Source organism: Musca autumnalis, unplaced genomic scaffold (genome assembly GCF_047663935.1).
Source record: "Musca autumnalis isolate F117 unplaced genomic scaffold, ASM4766393v1 scaffold_4, whole genome shotgun sequence".
Taxonomy (NCBI): domain Eukaryota; kingdom Metazoa; phylum Arthropoda; class Insecta; order Diptera; family Muscidae; genus Musca; species Musca autumnalis.
In genome coordinates, this window is record NW_027411977.1 from 71,327,313 (window position 1) to 71,350,700 (window position 23,388).

Here is a 23,388-nt window from a genome sequence, read left to right on the forward strand (position 1 = left end):
TCCCGATGTCCTTAGAGGGCAAATTGAGTTCATCATCAACAACTATAGCGCCTAAAGGCCACATCAGAAGCGATATTGATTTGGCTGAACTTCCCATGGGTGATTCATGCCGTGTGGCCTTACCATCTTCTTTATCAGCCATCGTACCGGCCCTCGACGGCAGGGTCTTCGACTCCGGATTGACCCGAAAACACAGTACATCAGAGTTCCGGCCAGCGGCCGTCACCTCAGTGTACTTTTGTATGTATTTGTATCGTTTCTCCGTGTTGGGAGCGGCCAAAATCGAAATGTCTACGCCGGATTCTTTAGGTCCGGAGGTATAATACTAGCATTCCTGATCCGCCAGTCTGTACAATACACCCCTATCACAATGACCCATAAATGGAATATATGGGGGTGGGTATCAGGAGTGGAACTGCCGAGATAGAGTTGCTTAACGCATACATCCAGCCGATTAATAGCTGTACTTTAGGTTATAGGACACATCGGAAGCGATATTGATTTGGCTCAACTTCCCATGGGTGATTCATGCCTTGTGGCCTTACCACCTTCTTTATCAGAAGGCTCTGCCACCATACCGGACCTCGACGGCACGTTCTTGGACACCGGATTGACCCGAATCCAAACTACATCAGCGTTCCGGCCAGCGGCAATCACCTCATTGTACTTTTGTATGTATTTGTATCGTTTCTCCGTGTTGGGAGCAGCCAATCCCGAAATGTCTACGCCGGATTGTTTAGGTCCGAAGATATAATACTAGTATTCCTGATCCACCAGTCTGTACAACACACCCCTATCACAATGACCCATAAGTGGAATATATTAACCAGGAGTGGTACTGCTGAGGTAGAGTTGCTTAATATATACCTCCCGCCGATTAATAGCTCTACTTTAGGTTATAGGCCCAACATTCGCAGGCTTTTGGAAAATTATAACCGACTGGTCTTAGGGGACATTAATTCTCATTATGAGTTGTGGCATTCGGTCTTGACTGAGCAGATTGATAGCTCTACGTTTTGCACGGTCAATGAGGACACCCGTGCCAGAATTAGCGGAGAGCGCCATAGTTCGTCAGACACAACCATTGTATCACCTGGTCTGACAAGTGATGCCAGGTGGCGTCGTTTCTCTTAATGTTCTTTCCATTAGCAGACCGTCCAACCTCTGAACGGTGCACTTTCAGCAATCATGGGAAGTGCCCAACTCTTTTGATGTTCGGATAGCAGAAAGGTTCTTTTGGGACATCATCACAGCTGCAACGACTTGTTATACCCAGCATAAGTAGCGGGACTAACAAGTAAGCGTGATGAGCTTTCGCCAAGTCCATACCAGTGATTCCAGAGCTAGGGTGCTGGCATTGGAAGTTAAGTTAGGTTGGTCGGTGAGCACAAGCGGAAGAAGCGGCTAGATTTGCAACATTCGAGCCGTAATTAGTGATTTTTGGGCCAGAAAGAAAGAAAATAGGACGTGTAACGTTCGGCGACGTTAAGCTGACTGGCCCGGATAAGTGCGCAAGTTTTTTAATCGAAAATTTTTCGTGCACGCCCTGAGTTGCTGATTGAAAAGAAGCGTACTGTGTAGCAGAAGGAACTACCACAATTTACAATTGATGATGTTTCAAATGCCATCAGGAACACTAAATCATCCAAAAATCAGTATCTCAGTTGTAATACTGAAACATCTGGATGAGTCGGGGGGAGCTGAGTATTTTACAAAAGATCTCAACTTGTCTCTAACCACCGAAGTCTGGAAAATGGGCAGTGTGGTCCCGCCGCTACTGAGCCAGGCAAGGATGCAAACAAAGGTAAGTCGTTCATGCCGATTTTGCTTTGATTTGAGGCTTAAATACTCTCCAGCATCAGAAATATCTATCCAGTTGCCAATCATCATCATGGGTTCCGTAAGCAGCACATCACTACAAGTTTGAAACAAAAAACAAGAAGTCAAAGCCCCGTAGAGTGAAACGGGGAGTTCCCCCAAGGTGGGGTAATATTTCCGTAAAGGTTTAACCTCTATCTTTTCCATATTCCGCCCACTCCAGCTAACATTGGTATTGTTACCTACGCTGATGATTGTACGATCTTGGCGTCGGGTACCTTCCATGATGTCATTTGTGTAAGGCTAAACTCCTAATTGGTCTATCTTACCACAATTTCCCACGCGAGGAATATGCAAATATCCTCCACTAAATCTACGGCAACTCTGTTGTTCACCCCATGGACAGCAGAGGTGAAAACAGAGTTCAATGTCCTGGTAAATATGTGGACCACTAACTGCCCCAAGGTCCCAGGGGTAACATTCGATAGCATGTTCACCTCGTCTGCGCTACAACGAAGATTCGACAAGTTAAGATGTAGAATCAAGGTCCTCGAATCCCTAGCCTACAGCACCCGGGGTGTCGACAAAGAAACCTTATTGACCACCAGTGTGGTCCACCGGTTACAACCAACCAAAGCAATCATATTCCCAGACCTGGAGATAGATCGAGAGCCAGATTAAGCGGAAAAAACAAACTTGCAAACATGAACAGAAGAGGGCTATAGGATACCCTCAACCTACGACTCTTATATAAATTAATCGAAATTTGTAGTGTCTTCCAAGACCAAATCTTTTTACATTAGGCAATTTTCCTTGGGGCAATTGTCAGTTTGATAAGAGATGGTTTTAGAGGCAAAGGATTACCATATGCCTCACCTCTCTCACCATCAAACTGACAATTGCCGCAAGGAAAATTGCCTAATGTAAATATGGACTAATAAGCGTTATGAAAAGGGAAATGATTAGACCTGTGACTATATACATCGATAGTTAAGCGGTCCTTAAATCCCTCAAGTCGAGCTCTATTAAGTCTGTAGCAGTTTTGGATTGTAATTACGCCTTGGGTACCATAAAATAAATCGTAACTTTATGTTGGGTCTTGATTCAATGTTGCAATCGAAAACTCGATCAAGCAACTTCATGCTGGAAATCAGATCATATATAAATCATGACCTTGTAAGCAACTCTCAACATGCTTACATAAAAGGGAAATCGACAGACACTGCGCTACACGAGGTTGTGGGTTGTATAGAGAAGAATATGGATGATTCAAGTTTCACCTTAGTTGCTTTCTTAGAAATAGAAGGCGCGTTTAATAACGTGAAACTTGAATCAATTCACTCTGCTCTAGAATCACTAGGTGTCCCCTCAATTCTAATAAATTGGATCGATAGAATGCTTGATATTAGGCTAATCAATTCAAGCCTAGGAGAGAGTTCTATAAAGAAGTCGATCACCAGGGGAACGGCACAGGGAGGAGTTTTATCACCCCTGCTGTGGCTTCTGGTACTGAACGGGATACTTACGGAGGTTGACAAGCTAAAAACCAAGGTGGTTGCGTATGCGGATGACGTAGTCATTCTAATTAGCGGGAAATTCTTATCTACGCTGTCTGAACTTATGCAAGGTGCTCTAGTGAAGCTCTCACGTTTGGCCCACCATTATGGACTTGGTGTGAATCCGACGAAAACAGAGCTGGTACTTTTCACCAGGAAGAGAAAGATTGCTGCTTTCGTTCCACGTGCAACTAAGCCTCTCCACGGAAGGAAAGTATCTTGGTGTGGTCCTCGACCACAAGCTTTGTTGGAAGAGGAATACCGAGGAGCGAACAAACAGAGGTTTAATTGCACTATATCCTTGCAAGAATACCATAGGTAAGAGCTGGGCTCTCAAACCACACGTAATACACTGGCTGTATAGGACTGTGGTTTGTCCTATCCTAACCTATGGTTGTCTTATTTGGTGGCACGCACTCAGCAATAAATCAAACCTTTCTAAGCCAAGTAGTGTACAACGTGCCGCGCCAATTCTTATTACTGGAGCTATTAAAAGCGCACCCCAGGCGGCGCTGAATGCTGTTTTAAATATCCAACCTCTGGACATTTTGGTACAGTATCAGGCCTCCAGGTGTGCCTTGAGGCTTAGGGAAGTTGACATGTGGCGTTGCTCATTGCTTGGTCATGCAAAGGTTCTACAGCGGTTGAGTTGTTGTTGTTGTAACAGTGTTTTTGTTATGTTTATTTGTTCGTTCCTCTGTTCAATCTGGCTCTGGGTCTATTTCCAGTTCCAGAAAAGTGGCTGCTTCGATGGGATGTAGCCACAGATCCACTGGAGTTAGATGGGTCGGGCCTACCCATAAGATGGTGATTGGGATGGCTCACACGATAACATCCAAGCAGGTACTGCAACGAAAGCATCTCATTGTGTTGCTTTACAGGAAGAATTTTTGCCTCCTCATGTAGATGGTCCACTGAAGATTTGAGGAGGCACCCTGTCGCTGTTCTCAGGGCGGCATTCTGGCAAGTTTGAATCTTTTTCCAGTTCGAATCACACAATCTCGGGGACCAGACTGGAGCCGCATAGCTTACCACAGACCGACCTATCGCGTTATACGTGGCCAACAAGGTTTCTTTATCTGCACCCCAAGTGCTGCCGGCCAGGGACTTGAGGACCTTGTTCCTACTTTTCAACTTGTCGCAGATAGCTGTGGCGTGTGCGCACGACGTGAATGTAGTGTCGAATGTGACCCCTAAAATTTTAGGGCAGTTTGTGGTCGGAATTCTGCTACCGTCGACCACGACATTCAACTCACGTCCAAACTGCGCTGTCCATGTGGTGAACAGAGTGACTGTAGATTTTGTGGGGGAAATCTGCATATTCCTCGAATGGAAAAAGGAAAGGAAAGGTTGGAAAAGGTTGAGTAGTCAGCTAGTGCTTGGAAACAGAGGGGGTGAGACCGATTACATTTTACCAACTCTTGACTTCACTATACCTGACGTTTTAATACCCGATAGGGATGAATGGGTTCAGTGCAGACCAATTCCTGATAGCCTATCTATCTATCTTCATTGATGGGTCGAAGATGGAAGATGGCACTGGTGCTGGTCTGTACTCTGATGAACTGAACATTAGGTACTCGTTTAATGACAACTGTTGTGTTTTCCAGGCAGAGGTCTTTGCAATATTGAAGGCCGGGAAGGGAAGGACGGACTTAGCAAACAGGGCAGTCACTATATATGTAGACAGCCAGGCAGCGCTAAAAGCAGTAGGGTCTTTCACTATAAAGTCTAGGATCGTTCGATATTGTAGGTCTATCTTGAAAACCTGTGGTATGTCAGTAAGATTTTGTTGCGTACCTGGTCACTGTGGTGTTGAGGGAAATGAGATTGTGGATGAACTGGCGGCGAGGCGGGGATCACAATCAACCAACATGCAAGTAGAGGTTGGTGTGAAACCTCCGCTTTGTCATATCATAGACAAACTCACCAGGTTCTACGTTGATAAAACCAAAAGAATTTGGCGAGATGCTCCTGGATGTCGGGTTGCAAAGTCAATCTGGCCGGTAATCTCGGCGCGTAGAACTGTTTCCCTTCTGTCGTTGTGCAAGTCGGAGATCAGAGTTGTTGTTGGGATCATTACTGGTCACTGCAATATTAGATCTATGACTTGCAAATGGGATAACAGCAGCAGTGACTACTGTAGACTGTGTGAGGACGTGGAGGAGACGGAGACAATTGAACATCTTCTCTGTCTGTGTCCCAGATTTAGGGCCAAAAGGCACAGGCACTTTTTGGCGTTCACACGACGGAATCCCTGTCTCACTTCTCCTCTTCCGACCCCACAGCCTTGCTAACATACTGCAGAGGCCTTAAATGACTATGGAGCGGGTTAACTTAAGTATATTAGTTAATCTACCTTCTTAATATCATCTGTTTCATCTCCTTCACTCTCTTATTACCATTCTACTTCTTCCCTGTCTCTTCACTTTCTATCTACTTTCTCCTATCCAAAACTAATCTCCATCTCCATCTCACCAGTATCTATCATCACCACAACCGGATCTGCAACTACTTACTTCACCTACAACCATCAACTACATACCAACTTTCAACACTACTCAACACCCAGGATGATCACAATGGACCACAAGGTCTGCGAGTGGAGTGGCTGCTACTTACAGCAGCTGCGCATCCTATAACCTAACCTAACATCATGCTGCTGCGAGAACAAAGCTATCGGAATAAAGCTAGTCAAATTTGTCACAACGAACACATCTGCAAGGTTTCCATGGCAATCTGGCCAATCCTCTTCAAACGAAGAACCACTTCCCTCCATACTTTCTTTGAAGAAATCCGGGCTTAAGATGAGTTTAAGCATTAAGCTCGGATCGATACCAAATTTTTTCCACAGGTAGGTCTCGTTACCCTGATCACAAATATATATAACAATTTTTGCGGAAGTCCATACTTCTCGATATATGGGCCTCCGAAGTTCCGAAAATTCCCTTGTTAAATGTCGGCTACTTAGAGAAAAATTTTAATTTAAAAGAAAATGTTGCTCCCGTTCCCTAGATTGGCTCCTGTCCATAGCAGAAAGTCTTAAATCCCCGGCCGAAGGCCGGCTATATAAAAAAAATTATAATTTTTTCCGAGCTTAATGCTTAAACTCAACTTGCTCCGAAATCCGTTCTGAAATTAGTAATACGAATAATCACGAGCAATTTATCGGAATACAACTTTGAATTCATTATGGATACACTAAGGATTTCCCATGAAAAGCAAAAAGGAAATGTGGTATGTACCATAACTAAACTGCCATAGCTCCTCTACGTATTGTTCCAATGGAAAAATATGAATAAAATATTTCTGGCATGTGGCAAAACTTTATGCCCAACTTATTTTAATAGACTAAACCACAGCTAGCTACAGCAACAAATTTATATTATACCCGTATACAACAACATGCATAAATAAAAACTATAATTAAGTGGTACCTTTCTCTCTCTTTCTCTATATCTCTCTGTGTGTGTGTGTTCGTTATAATAAAATTATGTCCATAAAATAAAACACTAATTAAAAGATTATAGAATGTTAAAAGGCCACCACTTGAAACATATTAAACGGATGAAAAAGGATGTGAAAACAGTAACACAACCCAAGTGAATTGAATCAAAGCAAAACTTTGTGAATTAAATTGTTTTCGCCCAAACCCACCCTCAAAAAAAGTGTAGTCAGCTGCCTTGTCAAAAGACTTTTATTGCTCAGCCAACACTCCTCTTGCATGCCTCGTCCCCTCCTTCGCCTAGCTGTCTTTCTTGTGTGTTCATTGAGAATTGCAAAGGCAAACTTTATACACAAAAGCCATATTATGAAATTCCTTGAAATACAACAAAGAAGAAGAAGAACAAAAAAGAAACACACAAAAACAAATAAAAAAAGCAAACAAAACGAAACGAAAAGGAAAGGAAACTCAACTTACCATATAACAAAGAGTAAAAGAAGGAAATACAAAGCGTTGCAAAACGTTGATACTGATGCTTATTTAATGGACCTTCTTTATATTTCTGGCAAACAATTCGTTTTAAAGAAAAAAGGAAACACGACGAATTAGTCAGACACAGGGTCGTTCACTCGTCTTCGTCTTCGATAGCTGTCGTCGTGTACACCCACAAAACGCCAAAGGATATGCTGGGCAATTGATAAATCCAATGGTTTGTTGTCGTCGAAAAAAGTTGCCAGGCAAGCAGCTGCCAGACGACTGTTGACGATTAAGTTTCACGTTTCAAGAAAATCAATTCCGGAAAAAGAGGAAAATGTGTCGAGTAATTGTAATAACGATGCCGTTGTCGTCGTCGTTGCCGTTTATGATGATGATGATTTCGATGATAACGTTTGCCAATAATAAAAATTACACTGACAATCTACTAATCCGGTCAGTTATTTAAGATTACCGGTTAGTGGGATATATGGCTTGTTGATGAGATGTTAAAGAGATGACATCAGCCCTTGTCTGTATGGATGAGGGGGAAGAATACGTTGTGGGTGGTGGTATTTTAAGAAATTCCATTAATTGCGTAGATAAATCCTGAACATTAAACCTATTTTTATATTCACTGTAATCCATAATTAACGCGACTCCATTTTTGTGCTTTCTTCGATTGTTTAACAATGTTTAATTTTCTCTCTTACTGTGTTGTGTGTTTAATAATAAATCTGAAAGAAGAAGAGACGACAATAAGAAATTAAATTAATTATATAGTACGTCATTATTAATTAATGTAAATTTGAAATTAAAACTTTTAATGCAAATTCCGGTATAAAGTTAATTGAAAATCAATGCATTATTTATTAGTCGTTTAAAAGTACATAACTTAGTGTAGATATAATCATTTTTATTAAAAGTGATGAGCATTACAATTTAAATGATTGTTTCCAGCAGTTAAGTATTTGATAGATATACCGATCTTAAAGTCGATTTAAATCTTGAATTAGTCACAGCTTTTGTTTTAATGAAGCCATAATCAAACGTAATATGCTATATTTAAATCATCTTTTTTATACCCTACACCACTTTGTGGTAAGGGATATTATGTATTTGTGCATTAGTTTGTAACATGCAAAAGGAAACGAGATAGACCCATAGTTCCTTTTAGGGATATACATAGAATCACTTTCTGAGTCGATTTACGCATGTCCGTCTGTCTGTCCGTCTGTCCATGTACTTTTGTAAACAAAGTACAGGTCGCATTATTGTCCGATTCCCATGAAAATTGGGGAAGATAGTTTTTTGGCCAAAGGACGAAAGCTATTTATTTTGGTAAAAATCGGTTCAGATTTGGATATAGCCCCCATATATATCTTCGCCCGATTTAAGGCATTTGGTGCACAAAATACGCTATATATGTCCGATTTCTATGATATTTGTAATGTGCGACGGAATTTAGTCTAGAAATAAGTGTGCCAAATTATATAAAAATCGGTTTAGATTTGGATATAGCCCCCATATATATTTTCGCCCGATTTAAGGAATTTGGTGCACGAAACACGCTATATATGTCCGAGTTCAATTATATTTGGAATGTGCGGCGGTATTTAGTCTAGAAATAAGTGTGTCAAATTATATAGAAATCGGTTCAGTATATCTACGATTTCAATAAAATTTGGAATGTTTGCCGGGATTTGGCATAGAAATAAGTGTGCCAAATTATATCGAAATCGGTTAAGATTTGGATATAGCTTTCATACAGGGTGTTTTTTTAAGCTAGATAGAACTTTAAATTGTAAAAAGTAACACAAAAAATTAAATTTTGATGAAACTTTTTTTTATTTGTTTCAGTATACTCTGACAAATCATCATGAATAGACTCACGCTTGAACAATGCTACGAAATTATCCAAATTTACTTTGAAAATCAGTCGTCGATTCGCTCTAGAGCAGTTGGCAAATGACCCGTTGTTTTATCGCAAAATTGTGTTCAGCGATGAGGCGCGTTTTTGGCTTAACGGGTTTGTTAATAAGCAAAATTGCCGCATATGGAGTGAGACCAATCCACAAGAGACCCTACAGACTCCATTACATCCAGAAAAATGCACCGTATGGTGCGGTTTTCACGCTGGTGGCATCATCGGACCTTATTTCTACGGTCAATGGAGATCGTTACCGCACCATGATCAATGATTTTTTGCTTGAAAATATGGATGACATTGATCCGGAGGAGATGTGGTTTCAACTGGATGGCGCTACGTGCCATACGGCGAACGCAACCATCGACTTATTGAAATCAAAATTTGGCGATAAGTTGATTTCGAGAAGTGGACCTGTCAATTGGCCTCCAAGGTCGTGCGATTTGACACCTCTCGATTATTTCCTGTGGGGCTACGTGAAGTCACTGGTTTATGCTGATAACGTGACGGTGGTTAGTCTAGAAATAACTGTGGCGAATCATATCGAAATCGGTTCAGATTTGGATATAGCTCCCATATATATTTTCGACGGATTTGAGGTATTTGATGCACGAAACACGCTATATATGTCCAATTTTGATGAAATTTGGACTATGTGACGGAATTTGGTCTACAAATAAATGTGAAAAATTATATCAAAATCTGTTCTGATTTGGATTTAGCTTCCATATATACATATTTTACATATTCACAGTGGTGTAGGGTATTATATAGTCGGCCCCGCCCGACTTTGAGCCTTTCCTTACTGGTTTAACATTTATTATTATGTGTTTGGGGGCGGTAGTTATCATAAACATACCCCACAGAAATGTTGGCGACATTTTCTGAATATTTCAGCCATGTAAAACTTCTGTTCAAGTGGTGTCTTAAGACACGCCCTTCGGACTCGGCGATAAAGTGTAGGTCCCATACCATTGAGCTAATATGATATGAAAGAAGTCTCCCTTTTCCGTCTGGGACGTTTGTGAAACTATTATATATTGTTAATAGTTATCACAAACAGTGAGACTAAATTTTCCATGAAACAGACTAAACAAAAGACATACTTTTTTATTATAGCGAGAATACCGCTATAGATGTCTGTGAAAATAAATTCGTAATCAACTATAGCGCCTCTACCCATTTTTATTTAGACGCTTACCAACACTGAAAATCGTTGTACGATAAAAACACAAATTTAAGTAAAAAATCACATTAAATTATGACAAAAACTAAATAAAATAAATGGATCATTTACTATTTGGGTCCCTTCGGCATATATATAATTGCCGATATCTCGGCTCCAAGAAGATAGGCATTTTGATTACACTATGCAACACTGATAATGCAATCGACTTCTAGTATGCATTTTTTGAAAGTACATACTTAGACTACAAAAACCCTAGTAGGGTTTTGTCCTGGCAGATCCAGTTCGGATTTTATGGCCTCATCTAAACCGGGCTAAATTTACACTTTTTTGCATTTATCAGGCCTTTATCTCAGAAATGAATAGGAATTTGGCCTTGCTGTCTTAAGCAATATTGTATCCCAAAACTAGTAGAACTTATCTTTTTAAAAACCACATAAGAAAAACTCCATCTAGAGCATCAAAATCTATAAAATATAGAAAATGTTACATAATTGCTGAAATTCTGGTCAGTATCGGCTAAACTATGGGGAGTTGAGACAAGTAACCTTTTACAAACATCTTCCAAATAAAGTTCTCAACAATTCTTTAGAACATTCTGAAACTCTAAAAGGACCGATATGGGCCAATTTAGAAGTTAAACTAAATGTTGACAAATATTAGGAGATCCAAAGTTTGAACCAAATTGGTTGCCCAAATATTGGGGAGAAGTACCGGAAGTTGTGGACCGGTATTGCCCCATGGAACTAAGTTTGGATATAATATGACGAAGACCAAATGTTGGACCAAATCGGTTGAACAGTTCGAGAGTTATCGTGGTCTCCGACCGCCACATATGGTGACATAGGGGGTTTTTACACCTTTCGGGCCGTTTTCCCAAGAAATACGGACTCGCCCCTGAAAAAACGTTTACCGTCTAATGGAGGTAGTGAATGCAAATCGCTTTAATACAAATCAAAGTGATTCAAGAACAGGTTTTAAAGCGAATTTATCCAAAATTTTGTGTGGGAGGTACCCGAAGGAGTGAACAAAACAAATATAGTCCATATTCGAACCTGATCTATATCTGGTAGATATATTAGGATGTGCAAAGTATGTATTACATCGGTCACTCCCTTCAAGAGTTATCGTGCGCACAATTTTTTCGAACATTTTTGAACTTTTGTGGGGAAGGTACCTGAAGGAGTGGACCGATATGGCGTATCTTCGAATTTAAACTATGTTTGGACAAAATATTACGAATGGCAAATTTTGGACCGAATCTGCAGATCCGTTCGAGAGTTATCTTGCGTTCCAACCACCTCCCACGGTGTCATAGGGTTTTTTTGCAACTTTAAGGCTATTTTCTCAGGAATAATGGACTTGCTCCTGATGAAACTTGTACCGTCGTATGAAGGGCAGTAAATACAAGTTTCTAAAACAAAAATCAAAGCGATTCGAGAGATGGCCCTAAACTGAACTTTTCCAAAATTTTGTGGGGGAGGTACCCGAAGGAGTGGACCAATTGAGTCTAGGTTAGGTAGATTAGGGGATGTGCAGTCACTAATTGTGACTGCGTCACTCGGAGACCTTCCGGTCCATTGTGATCATCCAGTAGAAAAGAGCTACAGGAGAAAAGGAGGTGAAAAAAGGGAGGATAGGGGAAAAAAATAAAAAGAGAAAGTTGTTAGCGCAGTGAAAGAACGAGTAGATTACAAGAATGTTTAAGAGTGGAGTGAAAGTTTTAGTGTAGGAGAAAAATTTATTTTTAATGGTAGGCAGAATAGTTGAATTTATTTACGCGTTCAGGTTGCGCTGTCCCAGCCACTTCAGATTTTTGATGATGTTGTAGATCACAGCAGGCTCCACAGTTGAGTAGAAAGTTAGACACGGTGGGAAGTGAGCACCTACTAACCTATGCCGTCTACCAGCCATTGCTGGACAACGACACAAGATGTGCTCGATCGTCTCTAACTCCTCCTCGTCCTCGTCTTATCTAAGACTGGTACACATTTCACGGTGGGAAAAGTATGGACCAAATCGGTTACTCCCTTCAAGAGTTATCGTACGCACAAATTTTCCGAACATTGTAGAACTTTTGTGGGGAGGTACCGAAAGGAGTGGTACCATAGCCCAGCTTCGAACTTAAACTAAGTTTGGGTAAAATATTACGAAAGCCAAAATTTGAACCGAATCGGTTTATCCGTTCGAGAGTTATCGTGCGCTCCAGCCAGACAGACAGACAGACGGACGGACATTGCTCAATCGACTCCAAATTGTCTGAAACACATTTCGTCCAAACATACTTGGGGTCTAAAACCATTATTTCGATGAGGCACATTTTGCCCGTATGAAAGTGTATATACCCTCGTCGTTAGCATAAATGCTGAGGGTATAAAAATGGTTAGAGACGCTATAGTTGTTTATGAATTTACTTTTCACAGACATCAGCTATGGCGGGTTTTTAACGAGAGAAGTATGGAGAGTACAAGTAAGAAACAGAATATATCTGACGTCTATAGAGGTTTTTTGAGTTTTTCGGCAAATTTCTCAAGAAGTATGGATTTGCCTCCGAAACAAATTGTACCTACTTAACTAGGGCCGCATACACAGCATGTTACCAAAAATTAAAAAAAAAAAACTATCACATACTGCACTCTTTCCAATCTTTGTGTGGGAGGTACCCGAAAGGATGGTCCGATGTAGTCAATATTTGGGCATAATTCTAGCCTGTAAGAAATAATACGGCGTAAAACATTTGGACCAAATCGGTTTCTCCCTTCGAAGGCTGTCTTTCCTGCTACGCAGATTAGATGGTGCCGGCAGGCTTTTGGAAATTTTGGGCCATTATCTCAGGAAGTATGGACTTGCCCCCGAAAAAAAATTGCGCGGTCGTAACAGCGGCTGCAAGAAATGCAAACTAAACAAAATTTAAATCCGAGATGAGCTGTTAGACTGATATTTTCCCAAATTTTGTGTGGGAAGTACCGGAAGGACGGGACCGATATAGTCTACATGCACACAGTTCTATTGTTAAACAATTATGATCAATTAGACAGGTGCTAGCAGTATTCCTGCAGCAATTTAGTCTGATCCTAAGCAATTTAGTCTGATGTTAAGAAGGAGGCCAAAAGCCACATGTTTATTTATATAGTTCTAACAGTAAGCCAATGCGTCCATTGAGCTCGGACCAACTGTTGAAGATGGTTCCAATAATTGTGGGGTAGTAACAGACTTGTTCTACCTCGGCACCGCCGTAAACACAACAAATAACATCAGATGTGAAATAGAAAGAAGTATTAGATGCTACATTGGCTTATGTAAGCAGTTTAAAAACAAAGCCACTACTCGTCAAACAAAAATAACGCTTTACAAAACACTGATACTACCCGTGCTGATGTATGGTTCCGAAGCTGGGTACTTGCTCAAGCAGATAAGGCAGTGCTTGGCGTGTTTGAGAGAAAAATTCTTCGAAATATCTACGGGCAAATCTGAGTTGACGGTGAATATCAACGTCGTATGCACCACAAGCTGTATCTGCTATACAACGACATCAATATAGTTAAACGTATCGAGATGCAGCGATTGCGTTGGCTAGGCCATATAATAAGAATGAGTGATGATGAACCCTCTAAAAAGGCGTATAAATTCGGGCCGCATGGCAATAAATTTGGCCATAGGCAAAAACAAAGTTATTGCTGTTTTATAAGAGTGGAGTTAGGTGAGTTGGTTTGGATGAGCATTTGAAAAGGTGCAGCGTATGATGCGGACTGTTGGTATTACATGTTGGACAGATGTTCAGAGTTGTGCCATCAGTCCAGGCCCAGTAAGAATAAAGTTGCCTACACCAACCGGATTTCAGTTGTGGTATTCATGCGAAAGCCTTTTATATCCCTCAAACCTACCTGGTAAGACTGTTGATGAGGAGTTCTCTCTTGTATCGTTGGACCTCTCTCTTTAGATCATGAAAATCTTTCCTGACATTCCTGGACAATTGCCTATAGCATGCAAGCAAATATTGCAATATCTGGTGTCTCGACGCACCACCAAGATCTTAGTCTCCTCATGTAAATGGTCCACGGAATAAATGAGGAGACACCCTGTTGCGGTTTTCATTGCTGCAACTGCACTGGCAAGTTCGCAAGTCATTCCATCACTTACGCTGACCAAACTACACTGGCGCAGAATAGCTTACCATAGACCAACCTATTTGTTGTATGTGGTTAACAATGTTTCTTTATCTGCTTCGCAAGTGCTGCGGCTAAGGATAGCTGATAGCTGTGGCATGAGCGGACAACCTGTATAAGCTGCGGAATGTGACCACCAGCGCTTTGGAGTAGTTAGCGGTTGGAATTGATCAGTTTATCAGTTATTTTAGTTGCAGCCGACAGGGGTTTTCAGAGCGTTTCGGTTGTTATGTCAGGCAGTATGGACTTACCCAAAAATTATGTTACCGTTACAGCGGCCCGAGGACAACCAGTTAAAAAAATTCAAAACGAACCAATACATGTGCTTAATCTGAACTTTTGATTTTTTTTAATTTTGTGTGGGAATTTACGCATATAATCGTTGAAATTCTACCTTTTAATTATAGCAACCTCATATAACATATTTTATGGCGTGGTCAGGAAAGTGATCCTTGGCGTGATCGTCCTTGTCTTCGATAGATTGACAAATTTTGGCTTGCATTCAATTTTCGGTAATTGCTTCATCATGAAATTGTAGACAAAACGTTTTTTCTCTCCGGCATTAGCATGTCCTCCATTACAGTATCCCAAAATTATTTGCATTCCAAATTTCTAACTCAACTACCGTATCCAACTATAGATTTTCCAACATTATTATTATAAATGAAAACAATATAGCAAACACATGGTTTACACTATCAATGGCGCTTAAAGTACTCAATTATCTAAGGCACCCTTCTTTTCAAATTCTAACCGCAACAAAACAATTCGTTCAGCACATCAACGAATAAGGCGATGTACAACATGTAATTGATGGAAATATGTAATCTCAAAACGATAGAACAGCTGTGCAAAGCCAAGGGTATGTTTTCGCTACAGGGGTTGAGGTGTTAATTCCTGTATTTTTATTCATTGCACGCACGCAGCCATTGTTTTATCGCTGTTAAATAAATAAACGCAAGTATAAACTCTGTAAATGTATAGATTTTTGGTAGTGATATTTGAAACACGAATGAAATAAAATTTTGAAAAATAATGTTAGGTTAGTTGCCTTGATAATCATTCCATACATAGAGTTTACTACATATTCGTAAGATGTTGTTAATGGCCAAGAAAGCAATATTAAATGTTTTCTTTATATTGTGTCTTAGAATCTAGCCACTTCACTGCAGGGATTTGACTTATTTTCTTAGGTAAATAACCCTGGAACTCGATACAACAACCATGGACTCGGATAATATTCTGGCTATTTTCAAAAGTGAAACAACACTGAAGTCTATAGCTTGAAGTGAACTAGAAGGATACCTGCAATGGTGAAAGTCATGGGGGGGTCACCTTGTTTTCAAATAACAGCGTGGGCCTTAAACTGGACTTGCTTTTAATGGTTAAATCTTTATATAGTACATCTAACCATTTTCTTTCAAACAAAATCACTATCGTAAATTTCTCTCCAATAAATGTCGTCATCGTACTCGAGCCAATGAAGGTTCCAGTACGCTATTGAAGAAACCTTGTTTCACCCATGTAGATTCATCCGTACAATGGAAAATATGAATCCGTTGGGCCCATTTACCCTTTGAAATTATTGTTAATCAATAAATCTTCCATTAAAAGTCGGTTTATGCTACTTTAATAGGGAAAAGGATGTGAAGTCTTTTGAGAACATTTTTCACCAAAAATTTTCGTTAAAAGTCATTCCTAACATTTTCCAAATATTTCATGATTTCGCATTTGGATTCTTATGTCTGTTGACTTTTATTGCGTTTGATATTATTTCCCTCTAGAATGATAACATTGCACTGTGGTTCCGCCCGTGGACGGAAATCGAAAGAATTATGGCGACAAATTTGATTGCGATTGAAATAATTGCATTTGAAAATAAGAAAAGTTCGAGGATAGCGAAGCCGCTCCACATCCGATATGTCTGAAGAGCCTTTACCGAAGGCGAAACATGCATGTCACATAGTGGTGGGTGTGTGCGTTCGAATCGTCGGCTTTCCTTTTTCACTTGCATTATAGATCATAAAAGCTCGATTAAAGAATTAAAAAAAAGAATTAAAAAAAATTAATACAAAAATGATCTTCGTTTAAAAAAGGCAAAATTTTCAAATAAATAAATATCCTCTAAACACATTAAATTTTTAATATCCAGTATTATTTTTCAAGCTAAGTCGAAGTAGTTGAGATTTGTATGTGTTGCCTTAAAAACGAAAAATAGATCTGCAAAAAAAATCGTAGCTTATGAGTGAAATTATAAAAAATTGAAAAGGTAAAAGTAACATTTCCAAAATTAAACAAATTCATAAATCGTTTCCCAACTTCCTTAAAAATAAATTCTTTGTAAATGACTTTTTATGCTATTTTTAATATCATTACTATAAATTTATGTTGAGTTTTACTAATGTTTGCCCAGTAAGGGCAAGTCCATATTTTTTTTAAATACAGGTCTTTAGTTCTATTTTAATAAACTCAAAGAATATATTGGGAGTTTATTTTAGTCAGATATCTGTTATTGTCTAGAAGTTATGGTCAATTTTTATAAATAAATTCTTTGTAAATGACTTTTTATGCTATTTTTAATATCATTACTATAAATTTATGTTGAGTTTTACTAATGTTTGCCCAGTAAGGGCAAGTCCATATTTTTTTTAAATACAGGTCTTTAGTTCTATTTTAATAAACTCAAAGAATATATTGGGAGTTTATTTTAGTCAGATATCTGTTATTGTCTAGAAGTTATGGTCAATTTTTATAAATGCAAAAGGTTGTTGATTTGTTCCATAGGATCCTTTTTTCATGTTTTTGACAATTTGTGTCACATGGAACACTTTATGTCACATTTTAACAAACTTTTGATCAATTTTGTTCCACCTCCGTTATGTGAAGTAGAGCTGAAAATTCGAGGGCTTCAATAACACAGTAGCAGTAGAAAATAAATGCTTTAGGGACCATTGTTTTATGTTTCCTTTGCATTTCACGGTGCGCCTTAACTAATTTTAAATGAAAAGTGCTTACACCTGGGAAGTTTTTGCAGACTCTGAAACTACAATGCTCATAGATGAGAAATATCAAGAAACAAAAAAATCGCCGGAGGGATTTTCAAATAAATCGCGATTTAAGAGATTTTTAGGGTTCCTTTAGGTTTTCACAATTTTGCTTGGAAACCGCGAGTCCTACGTAAATGGGCCTAAGGAAAATGTTGTAGCTGTGAAAATTTTCCACAAGATTGACCATTGTGATATTTTCGTAAGATTTATCGTTTTTGAGATATAGAAGTTCAAATTGAGACAATGCACTGACTGTATAGCCTCTCTATAAAACAATGTCATTACTGCAATTTCCCAAATTAAACTCATATATCTTGAAAATGGTACCACCTAAGAAAAAATAAATCATCCAATCTTGTAGAGAATTTTAACAGCTTCAACATTTTCTTTAGTCCCATTTTGATATGACGTGCGGTTTCCAAGCTAAATCTTGAAGACTTAAGATAAAAACCTAAAAATTTGAACTGAACCTCTATATCTCAAAAATTGTAAAACCTACGAAAAAACCTAAAGGTCAGTCTTGTAGAAAATTTTCAAAGCTACATCATTTTCTTTAGAATCATTTCGATACGACTTGCGGTTTCCAATCAAAATCGTGAAAACTTAAAAAAACCCTAAAATTGTGAATTTTGATAGTGCATTGTCTCAATTTGAACTTCTATATCTCAAAAACGGTAAAATCTACGAAATTATCATAAAGGTCAATCTTGTGGTGAATTTTCACAGCTACAACATTTTCTTTAGGCCAATTTACATAGAACTCGCGGTTTCCAAGCAAAATTGTGAAAACTTAAAGAACCCCTAAAATGTGAACTTAAATCGCGATTTATTTGAAAATCCCTCCGGCGATTTTTTGTTTCTTGATATTTCTGATCTATGAGCACTGTAGTTTCAGAATCTGCAAAAACTTCCCATGTGTAAGCACCTTCCATTTAAATTTGGTTAAGGCACACCGTGATTTATTTAAGGAGTGGGCTCCTCCACATTTGAAAAGTATACTTTTTATTAGCTTTTTTTATTGTCTTATTTCATCGTTTAATTATTTCGAAAAAATCAATAATCGTTCCTTGAGCTATTCATAATTGCAATAAAATTATATTTTAATTCATTTTCTGAAATTTTAATTATCTTACATGTATTTTATTAAGCGGGAGGCGTTAAATTTAAGCAAAAATAAATTTTAGTTTCAAATAACAATACAATATTTTAAAATATCTTGATTTAAGAAATATTCTTCTTCAGTTTTTAAACCTAGTCGTTTAAAACAATTTGTTCCATACGCCACATTGTCCGCAACTTGAAAAATTGGGTAATTTTTTGTTCCAAACGCCATCATTTTTTGTGAGGAACAATTCGTTTTTGTCTTTTTTGTTCCATACGCCAAACGGTATGGATATGGAACAAAAAAGTTCAAAGTTCTTTTGTTCCATACGGCAGACTTTATGGATATGGAACAAAAAAGCAGCGTCCAAAGTGGATATGGAACATATTGACATTTCTATATCTCGAGAACTATAAGAGATAGAGGAAAACCGACTTTGAAAGGTACCTGTAACCCAAAATGTCAAAAATGGCGTATGGAACACTTAAGCATGACACCGACGATATGTTGCTCCCTCAAAACTCAAAATGCAAAATTACAGCTAAGCTAACTCGGTTAGAAGATCTGGCTAAAATTGTCGAAATAACGAATATCGGAAGGTACGTTTATATGGGACCTATATCTAAACTTGGACTTATAATAAACATTTGTTGCAAGGAGGTATGTTGTCCCCTAAGGACACAAAATGAAAAATTACAGCCAAACCGATTGGAAAATTTGGCTAAATCGTCGAAATATAAAAAATCGGGCGGTGACTTTATATGAAGGCTACAGCCAAATGTGGACATACAACCACAAAATTTTTTTTCTCTCTTTTGGGCTCGTCATTAAACTATGTTTTCGAGGCGATAGCTCGATTAGAACTATTCTTGACGCTCCTTTCCACACAAGTGGGACCACTGTGCATTGTGGTAAATAGTTATTGGTAAAAACAATGAATGTATGCTACGAAATATCACCTGAGATAATTTAAGTATTAAAGTCCTGTATTCCAAATTTTGTTAGGAAAGTGGTATTGGTAAGATTTCAAATAAGGTTTATTTCATTGCAATTGGCCAAATTTTTCTCGGAATGGCGAAGGATTGATGTTAGGCAAATCCTTAAAGTGCCGACTATTGGTGCACTTACCCTATCTATTATTTTGAGCAGCAGTGTATGTAGGTCAACCTATACAGGCAAAACAATTCCGACCACGAACTACCCCAACGTCATTGGGGTCATATTTGAAGTATGTTTAACTCAATTGCTAACCCCACAGCTATTTGTATAAAACTGAGAAATAGGAATAAGGTTCCGACAGTGCAGATAGGTTATTTTGCAATGGCACCTAGTGCGAGTACAAGTGCAATACAATGGTAGAGTAGGCCGGCTACTTAAGAACACTTTCAATTTAAGAGAGAGTTTTGATCGCGTAGCCCACTTTTGTCCCTGTCCATAGGAGAAAGTCTTAAATCCCCGGCCAAAGGCTGGCTACTTAAAAACACTTTCAATTTAAAGGAGAGTTTTGATCGTGTAGCCCAATAATAATTTAATAAATTATTATTAGATAATCTAATTGCCGTTAATAATTATTGGCGGCATTGGAAAGTACTCTTCGTGAGCTTTAAAACGAGTCCCATATTGCATAGGTTTTAAAAATAATGGTGATAAAAGTAAAAAGTCAAGACCCATATCTCGGGCTATCGTAAATTTCAGCCCGATCCCAGAGCTGCCCATACACAACATAAAGGTTTTACAAGTACGAAATCTCCCAAATGTCAAGACCCATATCTCAGGAAGTATGGGCTTCCCCCATCAGGGAATCAGGGCCCCAAGGGCTACCTATGGTAAACATTTCGGACCGATCCGAGAGGTGCCCCTAAACGACACTTGCTCCAAACTTTCTTTGTAAGCTCACATAAGTTGGTTAGTTAGATAAATGATCAGCATAACAAGGACTAGGTACTATGGTAAAAATTTTAAAAGATATTTATGTTCAAATTATTCTGAGTATGGAAAATGGACACACAATTTAAAAAATTGGGACAAGTGGTTCATAAAGAATTACAGAATTACGCGTAACGTTTTCTAATTGGTCTTCTTAAAATGTTTAGCCAAAAAGCAACAACAACAAATGCTTTCCATACCATACAACACACACCTCTCCCCCTCGTATACATTTGTTCATGCTACCCCATGCAGTGTGTATTGTTTTTTTTTTTTTTTTTTTTGTGAATACAAACAACAACAACGACACGACACAAATGTCGGCCAGAAGTAAAGAAAGCCAGTGAACGCCGAAGAATGGAAGAACATTACAATTTGTTGTTTAACAAATTAATATGAGAATCTTTTTTATGTGTTTTATGGCATTTCATTCATCAACTTCAACCATCATCATAATCATTAGCGAGGCTAAAGTAAGTGTAGAATGGAGAAGACGAACGTGTGACGTACTACTACTGCGAGCGATGTATGGCCGCCTAAACAAATGACGGTTGTCGGTCGGTTGGTGTTGTTTCGTTTGGTCGAATGGTGAGTAGTGAGTCTATCGTTTGCTCGTTGATCGCTTCGGCTTTTGGATTCACCCCAACAATGAGAATGGTTGGCAGTGCCACCACCACCATCGCCACCACTGAAATCAAAGGAAACAACAACTGGCGAACAGCTATGGCTACTATTTGTATACAACAGGAAGAGGGTGGGGTGGTGGTAGTTAGGTAAGGACTAAAAACTATACAACAACAGCAAGGAACCAAAGAAGAACTCTAGCTTGCTTGCTATCTATGCTCCTCATGATGATAAAAGCAATGATGTGTTTGTTGCAGCACTAAAAGCAGTGCACATCATCTCATCTGAAAACAGGATTCATTTTTATCATCTTTTTTTCATTTCATTGTTATTAACGAAAAACCAAAAGCAACAACAACTTGGAAATAAGCAGAAAAAGAAATTGTTTTTCTTTTGTTCTTTGGCTTTCTCTCTTAATACACTTCACTCACAGTCATGCACACACACACACACATTCTCACACACAGTGGTTATGAAAAGAACTCAACTAACGAAGACGAAAATTTGTATGGACGACACCAACCAACTATGGATGGATGGGTCTTCTTGTTGGGATGATGCTGGCACAAAGCATTGAAGGAGCACAACAGCAAAAAATAGCTGGCTCTCTATGCCAGTTACTTTACTTCCTCCCGGCTAGCTATTGTTTTTGTTGGAGTTGTTTTGATGAATTTTCTTGTTAAAAACGGCAGATTTCATCGTTGTTAACAGAGATGTGTACTTCTGCTTCTTTTTTCTTCCTCTTATGCTTTCTCGTAAATAGAATAAGAAGAAGCAACAATATAGCCAAGAATTCTAAAAAAAAATAAAAAAGAGGTGATGGAAGAAGATGTAGGTTTTGTATTTTTCCGGATTTTTCACTTACAACAAACAAACGACCGACCGACAATGGTGGCCGACAGACCAATGAGTGATCCAAACAACAACGAAAAAGTACGAAGAAATAAATGTTTTTTGTATTGAAGTGGCTTTTATTCCCGCAGCCATTGTTGTTGTTTTTGGTTTTAGTTATTGCAATTGAGTTTGTTGTTGTTTTTGTATTTTTATGACTTAGGAGGCACTTAAAAATTATTTGAACACACATCAATCTATCCATCCATTTCATTTGAAAGTACTTGCATATGTTTTCATCATCACCAGCGTCTCGTCGTCGTTATGCATGCATAACACCCTACAACATGATTGTTCAGAGTTTTGCCCGACCGACCAACCAGTGCTGCCAATCCAATAGGGAGAGAAATGTCTATTTTCTTTTGGGTAAATCTTTAGAAGTACCACACTTATGAAATCGCCAAGATTGCAGTGACTTAATGATTTTTACAATAGTTTCCGATTTTTTAATTTACTGGAGAGTATCTCCCTCCCTTTTTATTCACACATCACTAGCAATCAATCAATCTGCTCCCTATATTAATTTGTAATAAATATCTTAATGGTCTAAAAAAATTAAGCAAAATAGAACAAAGCACACTTTGTTACGCCGCACCGCATCCAAACCATGTTCCCACAACCTTCTCCAACCATGACGTTTCGTTTTGTTTAATGGTGTGCGTTGCCGTCCGTGCGTTTTTGTTTGTACAAAACGAAAATGATGAACTTCATGCAGCTGTATGTGTGAGTGTATTGTGGTTAAATGCGACAGAAGAGGTTCGGTGTAGTGCGTGCTTTTTGTATTGTATTTTTTGGTATAAATAGCTTAATTTTTAAGCGCCTCTTAATTTATTCTCTTCTAACCTTTTGCCAAAGATTTTCCTTTGTTATTCCTTATTTGCTTTTCATTAGTGCATAATCGTACAACAATAAAATATACCACTAAATTGTTGTTTGGCCACCGACTTCCACTACAAGAAAATCATAATTTGCCAAAACTTTTTATTTTGCAGTTTTAAGCGCTCGGCACATACAGTGCGTTGAGCGTCGCGCTACAACAACCACATGAAAAATGTGTAAGTGATGCCAAGTTTTTTTGAAAAACAACAACATGGCTGACGCATTAAAGTTAAACATAATTTAACTGTTTTGGGACAACGCGTGTCCCAACGTGTCACTAAACGGACCGTATGTGCCGAGGGCTTAACACTCGCCCAAACATACGACACACACACTTCACTTTTTGT

The 23,388-nt window shown here is 38.7% G+C and overlaps 1 protein-coding gene across 38 annotated transcripts in view; it reads right to left on the reverse strand.

The window, feature by feature from the left end:
- Gug (arginine-glutamic acid dipeptide repeats grunge) overlaps positions 1–23,154 on the reverse strand; it is a 143,079-nt gene extending 119,925 nt beyond the window's left edge. For 34 of the 38 annotated variants that reach the window (XR_012412750.1, XR_012412747.1, XR_012412764.1 and 31 more), the window contains exons 1-2: positions 23,006–23,154; positions 7,297–8,030 (exon numbers count right to left, since the gene is read on the reverse strand). The gene's annotated coding sequence lies outside the window, so the exon portion shown is untranslated. Of the gene's footprint in view, positions 1–7,031; positions 7,195–7,296; positions 8,031–23,005 lie in introns of all 38 variants that reach the window. The other 4 variants (XR_012412765.1, XR_012412743.1, XR_012412744.1 and 1 more) reach the window with 2 other exon arrangements.
- Between the last annotated feature and the right edge of the window lie 234 nt (positions 23,155–23,388).